Source organism: Psammomys obesus, unplaced genomic scaffold, assembly GCF_907164565.1.
Source record: "Psammomys obesus unplaced genomic scaffold, mPsaObe1.curated_primary_1811, whole genome shotgun sequence".
In the NCBI taxonomy this organism is placed as follows: domain Eukaryota; kingdom Metazoa; phylum Chordata; class Mammalia; order Rodentia; family Muridae; genus Psammomys; species Psammomys obesus.
The window spans coordinates 26,239,397-26,253,130 of NW_026585895.1; the positions used below are offsets into that span (position 1 = coordinate 26,239,397).

General features: G+C 44.3%; 1 protein-coding gene across 2 annotated transcripts in view; it reads right to left on the bottom strand.

Moving 5' to 3' along the window:
• The window catches only part of Gpd2 (glycerol-3-phosphate dehydrogenase 2), a 145,559-nt gene extending 137,934 nt beyond the window's left edge, over positions 1-7,625 (bottom strand). The window contains exon 1 of one of the 2 annotated variants that reach the window (XM_055600530.1): positions 7,293-7,625. The gene's annotated coding sequence lies outside the window, so the exon portion shown is untranslated. Of the gene's footprint in view, positions 1-6,677; positions 6,836-7,292 lie in introns of those variants that run through there. The other variant, XM_055600529.1, reaches the window with a different exon arrangement.
• Between the last annotated feature and the right edge of the window lie 6,109 nt (positions 7,626-13,734).

The window sequence follows — 13,734 nt, forward strand, 5'->3', positions numbered from 1 at the left end:
CTGGGATTAAAGAAATGGGCCATCATCCCTGCTTGATTTTATTTTTTTGAAACAGGGTATCACTAAGTATCAGGCTAGCCTAGAACTATACAAATCTCCAACCCCCCTTTCCCAGCCTCACAAATTCTGGGGTTATACATACACAACCAACCCTGCTAGGATTTTTGCCTAAGAAAAGGAATTGGGGGGGAGGGGGAGATATCAGTGGAGACAAAATATCTCCTAAAGCCCTGACAAAGATGGGCATCATGTGACCTCCTGGCTTATAAATTCCTCCAGGGATTATAAGGATTGAGGGATTGCCTGTAGACCATTGTTTGACTAGTGCAATTGCCTCTTCCCAAATATCCTGCCAAATGTGTAGGGAGAGATGGGAAGGCATGAAGATAAAGCTCAGAATATGCAATTGAGCTCATTATCTGAAATATGGCTAGAATGTGTAATCCACTGCCCAATCCCATCCAGCTCAAGCCAACTGCTTATTTCTTAAATAATTAAAGAATTTGTAAACTATGAGACGACTGTCCATTCCAACAGTATTTCACTTTGCTGGGTGAAATGCAATGCACTTGGCTTACTCATGTGAGGTGTATAAAAGTGTAAGATCGAGCCCCTGCTCTTTGCATGTAAGAAAATGATGTAGACTTTCAATAATTTATAGTACATAGGATTATACAAGGGACTTAACTTACATCAAAAGAGCAGTTGATACCAGCAAGGTGGCACAGCAGGTGGAAATACTTGCCCCAACTCTCACACACATCCACACACAGTAAATAAATCAAATACGGAAAAACAAAGAGTAGTTGAAACATAGGGATCTGCCTAAAGGCCTGGGATTTGAATCCCAAAAACACAAAAAGACACAGACACACACACCAACCATACATACATACAACCATTCATTCATACATGTACACACAAAAATAAAACTTTTAAATTACTTTTAATTTCTCTATTTTCATTTTATGTGCATTAAGTGTGAAGGTGTCAGATCCCTTGGAACTGGAGTTACAGACAGTTGTGAGCTGCCATGTGGGTGCCGGGAACTGGAAGAGCAGACGGTGCTCTTAACCACTGAGCCATCTCTCCAGCCCCCTTAAATTAATTTTAAATGAAAGAAATAAATCAACACTTCTCACATGGAGAGAGAAGCTCATGAAATTCGAAGCTAGTGGAGAGGACCTTCCAAGTCGAAGCAGAAGGAAGAGCACTGTCTGGCAAAAGGCAGCTATAGAAGTAAGGTAGGTTTAAGGATTCTAGTTACAGCTGGGCACAGTGAAGCACACCTGTGATTCCAGCACCCAGGGAGGCAGAGGCAGGCAGATTCCCTGTGAGTTCCAGGTCAGCCTGATCTACAAAGCGAGTCCAGGACAGCCAAGGCGACACAGAGAAATCCTGTCTCAAGAAAAGAGAGAGAGAGAGAAATAAATAAGTATAAAAAATTATTCTAGCTACTCCAACTTAGACAGAACCCAATGAGAGCGGCAGAGTCCAGGAACAAAACCGGAGATTTCCTGAACTACAAGACAAATACTTGATCCCACAGGACAGGAGAACCTCAGGAAGGGTGGAGCAAAGAGGGGCATGATCAAAAGCCTTCTGACTTTATGAAAATGAAACACAAAATCCTTTATTTATTCTGTTTAAATCAAAGGAAAGGGGGTGTTGAGAACCCAGTACTCTAAACTATTGTCTTTGTCACTTTGAAATACATTTAGACGCTTATTGGGTTATACTGACATATAATAGCACAAAATCTTAACCAACTGTTTCCGAAGCTCTTTACACTGAACTTAACTTTCCCTCCTCACATGTGTGAAAGTAGCTAAAACTTCCACATTGCCCTAGTGACCACCTGCAAGCACAAGGGAACAATTCCAGTTGTAAACCTTAAGTTTCTCCACTGACTCCAAGCTTTATCAGAAGTCATCTTGTCCTCACAGCACCAGCGTCCATAAAACTCATTCTCAGAAACTGGCTTCTCTGTTAACGTTCTGAGGTCTTCTCTCCCCACCAATTAAGACCGGTCATAAAACTACATACTCGTACAGCCAAGGATAAGGTCCCCAAAAGAATCACCATCTGAAGAACAGAAAGCTAGAAAAGTCTGAAGTCATTGCCCAAAAGGTATCCATGTATTACAGTATTTAAGATTATTATTAGTATTATTAGCAGTATTTAAGATTGCTCGAATTACTAAAAGATGTTCCAAATAATGTAAAATCATGTTACAACAGTTGGACAAGAAAACAGTCCCTGTACCAACAGCACTTGAGACACCAAGTGTGTATGTAGGTTTCTTTCCAGTTCCAGGAGAATACAAAGTAGAGTCCTGTAATCTGTTATTTTGTTTTGTTTTCTATTGTTTGTTTGGGAGATGGTTTCTGTGTAGCCCTGGTTATCCTGGAACTCTCTCTGTAGACCAGCTTGGCCTGGAACTCAAGAGATCCACCTGCCCCTGCCTCCAAGTACTGGGATTAAAGGCAGAGAATGCCACCACTCCAGTTTGTTTGTTTTTGTTTGTTTTTTAAAGAGTACAGTAATGTAACTCAAATTCTGATTAATTACCTCTGTTACACAGACCTCATAGGTTAAGGGTTCATGTCCATAAACTGTCCCTCACACACAATCGCACTTAAGACAGTCACACTATTGGTTTCCCAGGTCAGCCACACTTCCTCCAACTGGTCTACCAATCTATAATCACGGACTCTCCTCAGGCTTAGTAACAGGCTCACTGACTCAGGGAAATGCCTTTTTATGCTGATTGTAAAGACAGGATAAAGAATAAAACTGAGCTTGGGGTGGTGTTGCATACTTTTGATCCCAGCAGAGGCAGGCAGATCTCTGTAAACTCCAGGCTTCCAGGACAGCCTGATCTACATAGCAAGTTCCAGGCCACCCAAAGATACAACAGTGAGACTTATCTCAAAAGACAGACAGAATATAAATAATATAGATGAACAGGGAATAAAGAAGTGTAAGGTTCAACCTGGAAACAGGACCAAGGAAATTCCTCCTCTCTCCAGACCTCCCACCCTTCAAATATTCAGGTTTTCCAAACCCCATGGGTTAGGGTTTTATGAGGGCTCCATTATGGAGGCAGTGTAATCAGACCACCGGATTATCTCTAACCTCCTTCATTTCTCAGAAGTCAAAGGTGCTGAGGAAGTTTCAACTCTGAGCTCAGCAGTGAAGCCTCAGGCACCCTGCTCCCATCCCTGAAGCTATCATGAGGCTCAGAAATGTACAAAAGTGTTCAACCCAGAAATCTCAAGAAATTTTACAACTTCCAGGGTCAGAAAAAGGGAGAAGATGCACTCCTTTTCTTATGTTTTCTTAGGATGAGTGGACGTGAAAAGCGGGAATTAAATGTATAAATAAGCCTGGTGGGAGTTCTAAGCCAACCTTGACATAGCTAATGTCAAGGCCATCCAGAGGTATATATTGAGTTCCTCTCAATAAATAAATAAATAAATAAATAAATAACACAGGTGACACAGGATATATACAATGAATGGAACAGAGGAGCAGAAACTACTAACAAAAGATGAAAAGGTTAGCTAACAAGCAAATTAATAATAGTAATAATACATTCACTTAAAGACTCAAATTAAAATTCACAATAAACTAACCACAATCACTATCTACACGCCTGAGGCATTCCTTCACTCAAACCATTTGTTTCCTGCCATCAGCATTTCTAGTGGTTTGTTCTGTTCTGTTCTGTTTTGTCTGTATAGACTCTGTCCTCTAGGTGTGACTTTCCTGGAACTCACTCTGTAGACCAGCTGGCCTCGAATTCACAGAGATCCACCTGCCTCTGCCTCCCAAATGCTGGGATTAAAGGTGTGCACCATTGCAGCCTACTGAATCAGCATCTCTTGCTCTCTTTCTCTCCGGTGACTCTGAGATTTATCTCTGCCTTTAGAATACAAGAAGAGGTCTATCCTAATGTTGTCAGACATTTCCTGGTTTGCAACCACCTTGGCTCTTCTCTTTCTCCATCAAGCTGAATGTGATCACCCATCAATCATACATCTATTTTATCCATCATGTCAACAACTCAAAAACAAGGCATAATAAACAAAATGAAGTATGTCCATTATAACACAGAGCAATCACACCATAACACTATAATAGTATGTGTATATTTTCTTATTCTGTTAAAGTAATAAAACATAGTGAAATTATCCCAGTGCTTTCATGAGCATTTAAAACCTACAAAGCCAGGCATGACAGCACATGCTTATATTCCCGGTATATGAGAGGGTGAGGCAGAAGGATTTCCATAATTTCAAGACTAGTCTGAGCAAATCTGTACTCTAAAATGATGATCTTTTTTTTTTTTTTTTTGTCTTTAGGCACTTTTAAGCCTGCCTGTGGTCAATGGTACTCTCTTCAACATCAACTTGTCTCCAATAAGTGGAGCCAGCTACAGTCATTTCTAGGGTTAGAAATAACTTCTATCATTCTGAGAAACATCACAGAATGTACACAAACCAAGATGCCTTCCACTTCAGTAGGCAAGATTTTGGTGGGACCATAGTTACATACATAGCCGATTTAAATGATGTCATGTGGCCCTGAGTGCCACCAAACAAACTCTATACATTTATCAAAAACACTCAACAGGAATTTTTCTTAATCTACTATTTGTTGCTACATAGCAATGCACACAACTGCGTAAAACTGCCTTTAAGAAGCCAAATGTAACATCTGTGTAATTTCTGGTGCTTTCTGAAGTACTGTTTCCACACATAGGGTAGCCCATGGAGTCCAGGCATGAAGCAGAAATGAATCAAGTTTCAGAAAACATCACCACGTTCCAAAAATAAAGAAAAGAAATTAGATAATGGTCTGGAAATTGTTCCCTCCTCTAATAACCTCAGCTGCCACTTGCCCTCCTTCTGCTGCCCCAACTAAAAGGGTAAAACACTGGATAAAACACATGTATGACATATGAGAACTAAGTTACCTGGCTAGTCGTATTCTTTTCCCAAAATTTGCTTTTTCAATACAAAAAGAACATAGGAGGAAGGACACTGACATTTTAGAATTTATAGCCTCTGGGTCATATTACTAGTGACTATAGACCTGTTTATATATTAGTAAGCACATTTTGCCCATGAGACCTAGTGAGTTTGAACATGTTCCCTAAGGCCAAAGCTTTCTGTTTCCTAGACTTAGATACACTCTTCCAGTTTAGTCACTGATTGAGAAAACATTTGTGGGAGTGTATAACCAACCAGCTATATGCCGGGTGCTATACTTCAGGTGCTAGGGCCCTCCAAGTGGGTAAGACACACCAAACCCCAGTCAAAACCTGCATCCTGGAGATGGACAGGACATAAAGGACCACAGTGGATAATGTAAGGGTTGTATCCGTTTGCCAATATGATTTATCCACAGTGGTCATCAAATCTTTCTGATTGTCTATAAAGCACATCAGTTACAAGAACTCAGCAGACGGCCATGATATCCACTAGATAACTGCTAACTCTGTGTCCTTCTCAGTAACAGTGAACCAGGAAACTGCCTTGCCATGCTGCCTAGAATGGCTTTATTTTTAAAGCGACTGTGTGAGCTCTCAGAATGCGCAGTTCCAACAATTTTGTCTTTCATCCCAAATTCTATCTCTTTTCCATTATTCACTGAGGTGAACGGTTAAACTGCTAAAATAAAGGAAGTGTGGTCATTTGACTAAAGTTCCTATGAGAACCATGAAGAGATTTCAACACAACGCTAAGGCCCCAGAGACAGCACATGCTCTCATTGGGCAAAGGCATCCAGGCCTCATATGCTGATCATACCTACCAAAAGGTCTCTGGTCCCAGAGTAGCCATTCCCTTCAAAAAAAGAAACTCCAAGACTCTAAAGTTTAGAAAACATGCAAAATACAAAGTTCCGTTTTAAGCAAAGAGGACATTAATTTACCAACTTCCTTCTCTCGCCTAATTGTCCAAATTGACAAATGTAGCTCTTGGCTGTTTCTGTAGCAACCCCCTGAGGTATTTACGTCTTGTGTCACTTGGATGACCCAAGTTCGTGAGAACTTGGGTCGGTTGAGGAAGGCTGTTTCAGGAGTACATATATCTTCACACGGGGTGAAGGAGGGTCTAGGGACCATCACCTGCTTACAGCCTTACAGCCGCAGCAGCACTCGGCAAACTTTCTTTGCCAAGAAGAACCAGTGGTTTCTTGGAGAGCGGAGGCTGTTGTCGGTGTACTTGCATTTCCTCCTAGGCTAGTCACACCCTAGCAACCCAAGTTTCTCAAAGAAAGCCCTCACCTCTCTCCCTTCCAGATGGGTCTCCCCCCCCCCCCAGCCTCACCTCAGAAGGAAACAGAAATCCTCCTCCCCAGACTAGCCACATTCACAAGTTAAAAGTTTGCATAAAGTTTCAGGGATGCGAGGACGCCCTGCCTCTTGCTAGGTGAAGTGTATCACAAACGTATCCCAGCCCGGTCTAACCCTGAATGAAAACTGTGCACCCCTTCCGTGGGTGAGAACAAATTCTCAACCTTCCCCCCGTTTCCCGCCACCACCTCCACCGCCACCACCTCCACCTCCGCCTCCGCCCCACCGCAGCCCCCCAGAGTCGCACAAGTCAGAGAGGGATCACTTCCCCTAGAAGCCGGGGCGGAGGAGCAGCTCGCCAGGACGCACACACCTGAGATCGGTCGTCACGCGCGAGGGGGACGGCGGACCGGAGCTCCGGGATCCTCCAGGCAGGGCGGAGTCGGCCTCGCCGAGAACCGGAGTAGCCGGGAGCTCGCGGCGAGCGCGCCGGGATGTCACCGGGTCAGGCGGGGCCACGGTAACCCGACCAGCCCGCCGCCGCCGCCCGCCCCTCCCGGCCACTTCCTCCTCCCCCTAGCCAGCCTCCGCCTCCCCGGCGTGGGGGGGGAGGGGGATGACCCCGCGGCTCCGCCACCGCCTGCGCGGCGACACCGCGGCCCCAGCTCCGCAGCCCGGCGGGGAGACGCGGAAGTGCAGCCGGCGTGCGTGCGGGCCGGGAAGGGCGGCTGCAGCTCCGCGCTCTGGGCCTCGCTGGAGAGGGCATCTGAGCCGCCTGGCCCTGCCCGGGGTCGATCCTGCCCTGCGCCCTGGAGGAGCGGTACTCCATTCCCCGCCACGTCCAGCCAGCTGGAGGAAAGAGCGGAGGGCTGAGCTAGGCCGGGGAAGCCGGTGTCGGGTTCCTGACCCTCCCCCACGCGGGCCACCCCTGCCAATCTGCCCAGGGAGAGGACGTTCTCCCGCCTGCTGCCCGCTGGGGTTGCCTCACCTAATCACGCGTCGCGCGCCCCCGGATCCGGTGTCCTCTCCTCCGCAACCTCCTAGTCGCCGGGCTGCCCGGGGCCTAGAAAGGCGTCTAGGAGTCGGGGGCCCCTGGGGACCCGGCCTGCAGCTCACGGCCCGGCTACTCCAGTGCGTTCCGCGGGCGCTCCAGGCCTCTTGACCCCGGGGACCCGCGGAGAAGAGTAACCCCAATCAGCAGAGGGGTGGGATGCTGAGCACTGGCCCAGCAGGCCCAGCCTCGTACAGGTGGGGGGAGGCGGGAGCCCTGGCTGCGGTACCAGCGGCTTCCTACTTGCACCCCCTCCCAACTCGACCCTGCCCACTGAGCATGCCCAGCTTACTTGTTGCAACTACAAGGGGTAGGCAAACCCAAGGGTACCCAAGGAGGGCTCAGGTTGGGTTCCAAAAGAACCCCACTTTTTAAGACTTTACATCCTGAGATCGCGGTGTTGGAAAAAGCGCATGGAGTGATCCAAAAAGCTCCTCAAGCCAAGTTAGTTTGAATGAAATTGTGGCATTGTTTAGTAATCAATTACTAAGTCGCTTATTTAGTATTCTTAAACACCCAGAATTCCAACAGTTAACTCACAGAAATGGGTAGGATCCCAAACTCAAAGTGACTTCTGGGAGCCAAACACACTCTCTAAAGACAAACAACTATTTGCTGGCCCTGGACACGTTAAAATTTAATAACTAAGAATTATCAAGACCAAGCTCCTACCGCTATACCACGGAGTGAATTTGAAACCAGTCTGGAAACCCTTAGCATTTAAAATGTGCCTTTCCCAGTACAGCTACGCTGCCTCGGCGCAGCGTCGTCTTGAGAACTTGACAGAAATGCAAATTTTCTGAGCTGGAGACTACCTGTGCCACACCCCTGAGGCTGAGATTCAGACCTAACCGACCCTTCCAGAGATCGGCCTTCACACTACGGGTTGAGAACCAGTGATATAGCTCAGTCCCGAGATGGTTCTGGTTTGAGAACCCTAGATTTTCAGTTTTCCCGTTTTTCAGACCCCAAACAGTTACCGAGAAGTTCAATGTGTTTCTCAGCAAAGAAGGAGAATGGAATCAGCTGTCTTTTCTTCAACGAATTCACTTAGAAGAGTTCAGTTCCTGAAAAACGGAAAACAGTCCATCATTCACTTTTGTACTTGGGTGCCTATAAAAGAGGTTTAAGTGTGTGTTGATTTTAAATGAATGCATAAGTGGACTGTTTGTTCCAGGCTCTACTATGTCCTCAAGTCCTCCCCTGACCTTGCTAACTAACTACTCCACCCACAGAGATTTAGCTCCCATAAGAAACCCAGGCGCACCCCTCAGACCCTGGCCCTAACACCGATGAGAGAGGAAATACAGAAAAATCAGAAGCAATGGCATTGCACTGAACAAAGACGGGCCCCAAATCGATAAAGATCAAAACGATAAGAAGGATTCATCCACAGCCCAAAAGCAAAAAGTTGTGTGTGATGGGAGCTAGGTAAAGAGCCAGGAGACCACCCTGAAAAGACCACATTTTATCGTGTCCTCTTTGTCAAAACCACTGCGTTTTCGCGTTCTTCATCTCATCTCCACCAGAATACAAAGAATAAAAATCAAGAGGAAAATGTTTCACAGCATATATCTTTGTGAATCAAAACTACTGCTAACTTCTGTCTATTCAGATAATAACTAACAAAAAACAAATAAACAAACAAAACAGCACCTCTTTAATCCCAGCTCCCTGGAGAGAGAGAGGATATTCATGACTTAAGATCAACATGGTCTACATAGCGAGTTCCAGGACAGCCAGAGCTACAGTGAGGCATGTCTGAAAAAAAGGGGATAGGGGAGGGGAGAGAAAGCTGTCATATTTAAAACTTTAAAAGGTTTAAGGTAACTAATTTTAAAAAAAAATCTCACAGAAGGGGACAGGACCTCTGTAAGGAGACCGACAGAGCTAAAAAACCTGGACCCACAAAAATTTGGTTCTACAGAGACTGATGAATCAACCAAGGACCATGCATGGAGAGGACCTAGCTAGAGCCCTGCTTAGATGTAGCCCATGAGCAGCTCGGTCTCTATAGGTGTCCTAATAAGGGGAGCAGGGGTAGTCTCTGGCATGAACGTTGATTACCTCCCCCTGGTGAGGGAAAGAGGATCCAGACAATCCTAATGAGACCTACCAGGCTAGGGTCAGATAGTAGGGAAGGAGGACCTCCCCTATCAGTGGACTAGGGGAGGAGTATAGGGGGTAAAGAGGGAGGGAGGGTGAAACAGGGAGGAGATGAGGGAGTGGGCTACATCCAGGATACAAACTGAATAAACTGTGATTAATAATAATGTAGAAAACAGTCAAAAAATGATTGGTTTAATTCATTCTCTTATGTTTTTTTTTTCAAAGTGTCTAATAAAAGTGTTTTTGTGTTTCTATTTCTAAAAAAAAAAAAAAATCCCACAGAAACTTATAAAATCAAAACATTCTTTACTATTCTTTTCTTACTCTTTTAATTTTTGTTTGGTTAGTTGGTTCCTTTCTTGAGACTGGGTCTCTCTATATAGCTCTGGCTCTCCTGGAACTCACTATGTAGATCAGGCTGGCCTAGAACTCACAGAGATCTTATTGCCTCAGCCTCACACATGCTTGAGATTAAAGGCCTGTGCTACCATACCCAGTTCCTTCAATATTTTCTGAGAGGCAGAAAAAATATAAAACCATTTTCCCTTCTCAGTCTAATGTGTAATACTTTAAATTGTTGTCAAGGCTGTTGTTTGTGAGTACTTGATTTGGCATCTGTTCAACCTTCTTTTCTCTGCCCAGATGTACTGTTCTTATGATACAAACTCCACAGAAAGAATTTGCTTGAGGACTGGAATTCTAACAGGATCACAATTTCCCAGATGCCTAAGCAAGCCCGGGCATAGTGGTGCACGCCTGCAATCCCAGCACTCACAGAGGCAGAGGCAGGTATATTTCTGTGAGTTCGAGGCCAGCCTGGTCTACAAAATGAATACAGACAGCCAAGGCTACACAGAGAAACCCTGTCTCTGAAAAAAAAAAAATGCCTAAGGAAGTTCTTATAATGAAAAGAACTACACAGGGAATGAGAGGATCCTTACTAGTTTAGGAATCACTCTTTGCAACCTACAAACAACATTCTCATTAGAAGAAAAATGTTTAAGAAGGTGGAGATACGGCTCAGTGATTAATACCTGCTGCTTTTCCAGAGGACCATGGTTCAGTTCCCACACCCCCATGGTGGCTCACAACCCTCTGTTGCTCCAGCTCCAAGGAATTCAACATCTCTGGCCTCTGAGGACACCCACATGCACACATCCACAATTTACACAACTACTACTAATAATAAAAAGTGTTTTTTTGTTTGTTTTTACATCCAACACTTTCTGCTGCTACTCTCTGGTCATGGAATTCAAACAAGAAAGCAAGTTTAGGGATGGGGGGGGGCAAGCGGGTACTGAGAAGGAAGCGCTGATCTTTGCCAGATTTGAAAAGATACCATAGTTTCTGCAGCAGAAGGCATCTCAGACCAGCACCTTGGGAAGTTGAAGTCTGACCCGTTTCTCCTTGTCATCATGAGCATGGCTAAGCATTTTGAAAGCAGCTGTGTTTTCTGACTTACACAGTGGTGGTGTCAAACAACTTTGGTGCCACCTAACATTTCTTAACACTCCAAAGAAAAAAGGTATAAGCCTGTAGTTCCAGCTACTTGGAAGGCTGAAGCAGGAAGAGCACAAGGTCAAGAGCTGCCTAAGCTACAGAGGGGATATAAGGCCATGCTGGATGGCTTAGCCACACTACATCTCAATTTTTCAAAAAACAAAAAAGACCCAAGGTTATATCATTCAGCAGCAATGCATCTGCCTACCTGCCTAGAACCAAGCCCTAGGTTTGGTCCCCAGTACTATTCAGAAGGACAGAAAGAAAGGGAGAAGGCAGCTCCAAACTCTCATAGATTTTCACCCTGAGATGTCTACCCAACTCTGAAAAGCTATCCTCTCTCCACATCTATAGGAACAAAGTCCAGTTTCCCTACAATTTGTTTTGCATTTATATCATCAGTCAATTTATGCTATTGGATATACATTCCCATGGAACAAAATAAATGAGATTTTTTTTTCTCTTTCCAAAATCTAGAGAATATACAAGTTCTGCTATAATCTTAAACCCAGTTTCTGAGATGGGGGACACTTTTTCAAATACCTGTGGAGGGCCCACTACTACTATTAATGAACCAAGTTTGTTTTGTTTTCTTTTGTTTTCCTACCACATAGTATACTAATCCCAGAAACAACACTTTTTACAAAGCAGAAACGTTCAGTTACAAGGTGGCCAGGGGTGGTGGGGAGATTCAAGTCTCAAATCTAATTCCCTTAAGGACATGGGATTTGAAGAAATTTATGGGATGAAGAAGCAAAGTGTTATGGAGGCTAGAACTCGGGGAACAGTTTGTAGAGATTAAGTGAACAGATCTACACTTGTGTAATTGAACATCATGGCTGTCCGTGGGGCATGTGCACAAGCAATGGCAATCTTAGCACTACCTGAAGATCTTGAAACTCCTAGAAAAAGCTGTCATCCGTCTGTACCAGACATACTAGTGCATGCCTGTCATCTCAGTGCCCAGGAAAACAAAGCAGGAAGATTTCAAATTTGAGAGCACTATGGGCTGCATAGTGAGACATGAAATCCTGTCCAAAAGAAAAAAAAAAAAAAAAAGAAACTTTGTAATGAATAGTCTTAATGTTCAGCATGACAGCACTTAGAATCACCAAGGCCGACTTTCTGAGCATATCTGGGAAGATATTTATAAGGCTATGGTGTTTCAAATGAAAATGGCCCTCATAGACTCATAGACGGTAGCACTCGTAGAAGGTGTGGCCTTGCTGGAGAAACTATGTCACTGAGGGTGGGCTTTGAGGTTTCAGAAGTTCAAGCCAGGCCTAGTGTCATTCTCTCTTCCTGCTGCCTGCCAACCCAGATGTAGAACTCTTGCCTCCTGCTACTGAGCCATATCTGCCTGCATGCCACCATGCTTCCTGTCTTGAGGAAGATGGATTAAATCTCTGAACTGTAAACCAGTCCCAATTAAATGCTTGCCTTTATAAGAGCTGCTGTGGTCACAGTGGCTCTCCACAGCAATAGAAACCCTAATTAAGACAGCAGCTTAACCTGTGAGCCAAAAACACACTTCCTTCCTGAAGATACTGTTGCCAAGTGTTTTGCCACAGTAACAAAAGTGACTAGCAAGTTCAGCTGCCCATCAGACACCCTCACAGGGAAGTGAAGAGCTAGTGTTCTCAACCAAAGCAGCTTTGCAATCTCTGCATCATAACCTAGACAATCACTGTCATCGTAGCCCAGCATCCTAGCCACAGTCAAGTTAGTGCTGGACAGCCACGTAACCTCCAGAAACAGTGAGTTTTCTTTTTCAGCTAACTAAAAGTAACTAAAAGCAAACAGTACTGTCACTTACTCAAAGTTTTCCCCTCAGTTTTCCAGAGCATTCTTTTAAGTGCTTTGTATACTTGTTTATTTGTTTGTCACAGTGCTAGGCACTGAACCCAGGACATACATCCACATCATGGCTGTGGACAACTACATTCGCTCCTGCACAGTTCTAGAGAAACAAACTCTCCCTTTACCAAGCATGTTCACTGTTCATCAAAGTTCATAATAAAATGTACAGAATATTAGAAGTAGCAAGAACCATGAATGTTACTGGTCTCCCCACTTCTGTTTTACAAATGAGAAACCAAAGCTCAGAGGAAAACTTAAATAATTTCCTTAAGGCTGCCTTATTAGCTAAACGGAAAAATAAGCGTGAAAGAGAAAGTATACGATGTTACAACACTCCTTGATACATCTCCATGCAAAGTCTTCACACAAGGTCTAGTTCTGTTCTTGCCAGAGGCCGGGTGTCCTCATCAGTCAGAGACATTAACAATAACCATGTGCTATTTACTTTGTATCAGACACTACTCTTTAGCACAATACACAAAGCTTTTGTTTATTTATTATCATTACCATTATAGTAATTATTGTTATATTTTTATTTAATTGTATTATTATTATTATTATTATTATTATTATTATTATTAGCAGCAGCAGCAGCAGCAGCAGCAGCAGCAGCAGCACTGGTGACAGAGCATTATGCTTGTGCGGCAAGTATTCCGCCAGCTAGCTGCAGCCTTAGCCTTACAGGTAGTTTCTGTTGTTTTGGGTTGGTTTGTTTGTTTTCTGAGTCAGGCTCTCAGGGTGTAGCTCTGATTGGCCTGGAACTCTCTTTGTAGGCCAAGCTGGCTATGAACTACCAGAGATATGTCCACCTCTGCCTCCCCAATACTGGGGTAAAGGTGGGCAAGTACTTCCTGTCTCTCTACACATCCTCAGGACTTCCTCTCACTCTCCAGGTTCTTTTTCTGTGTTC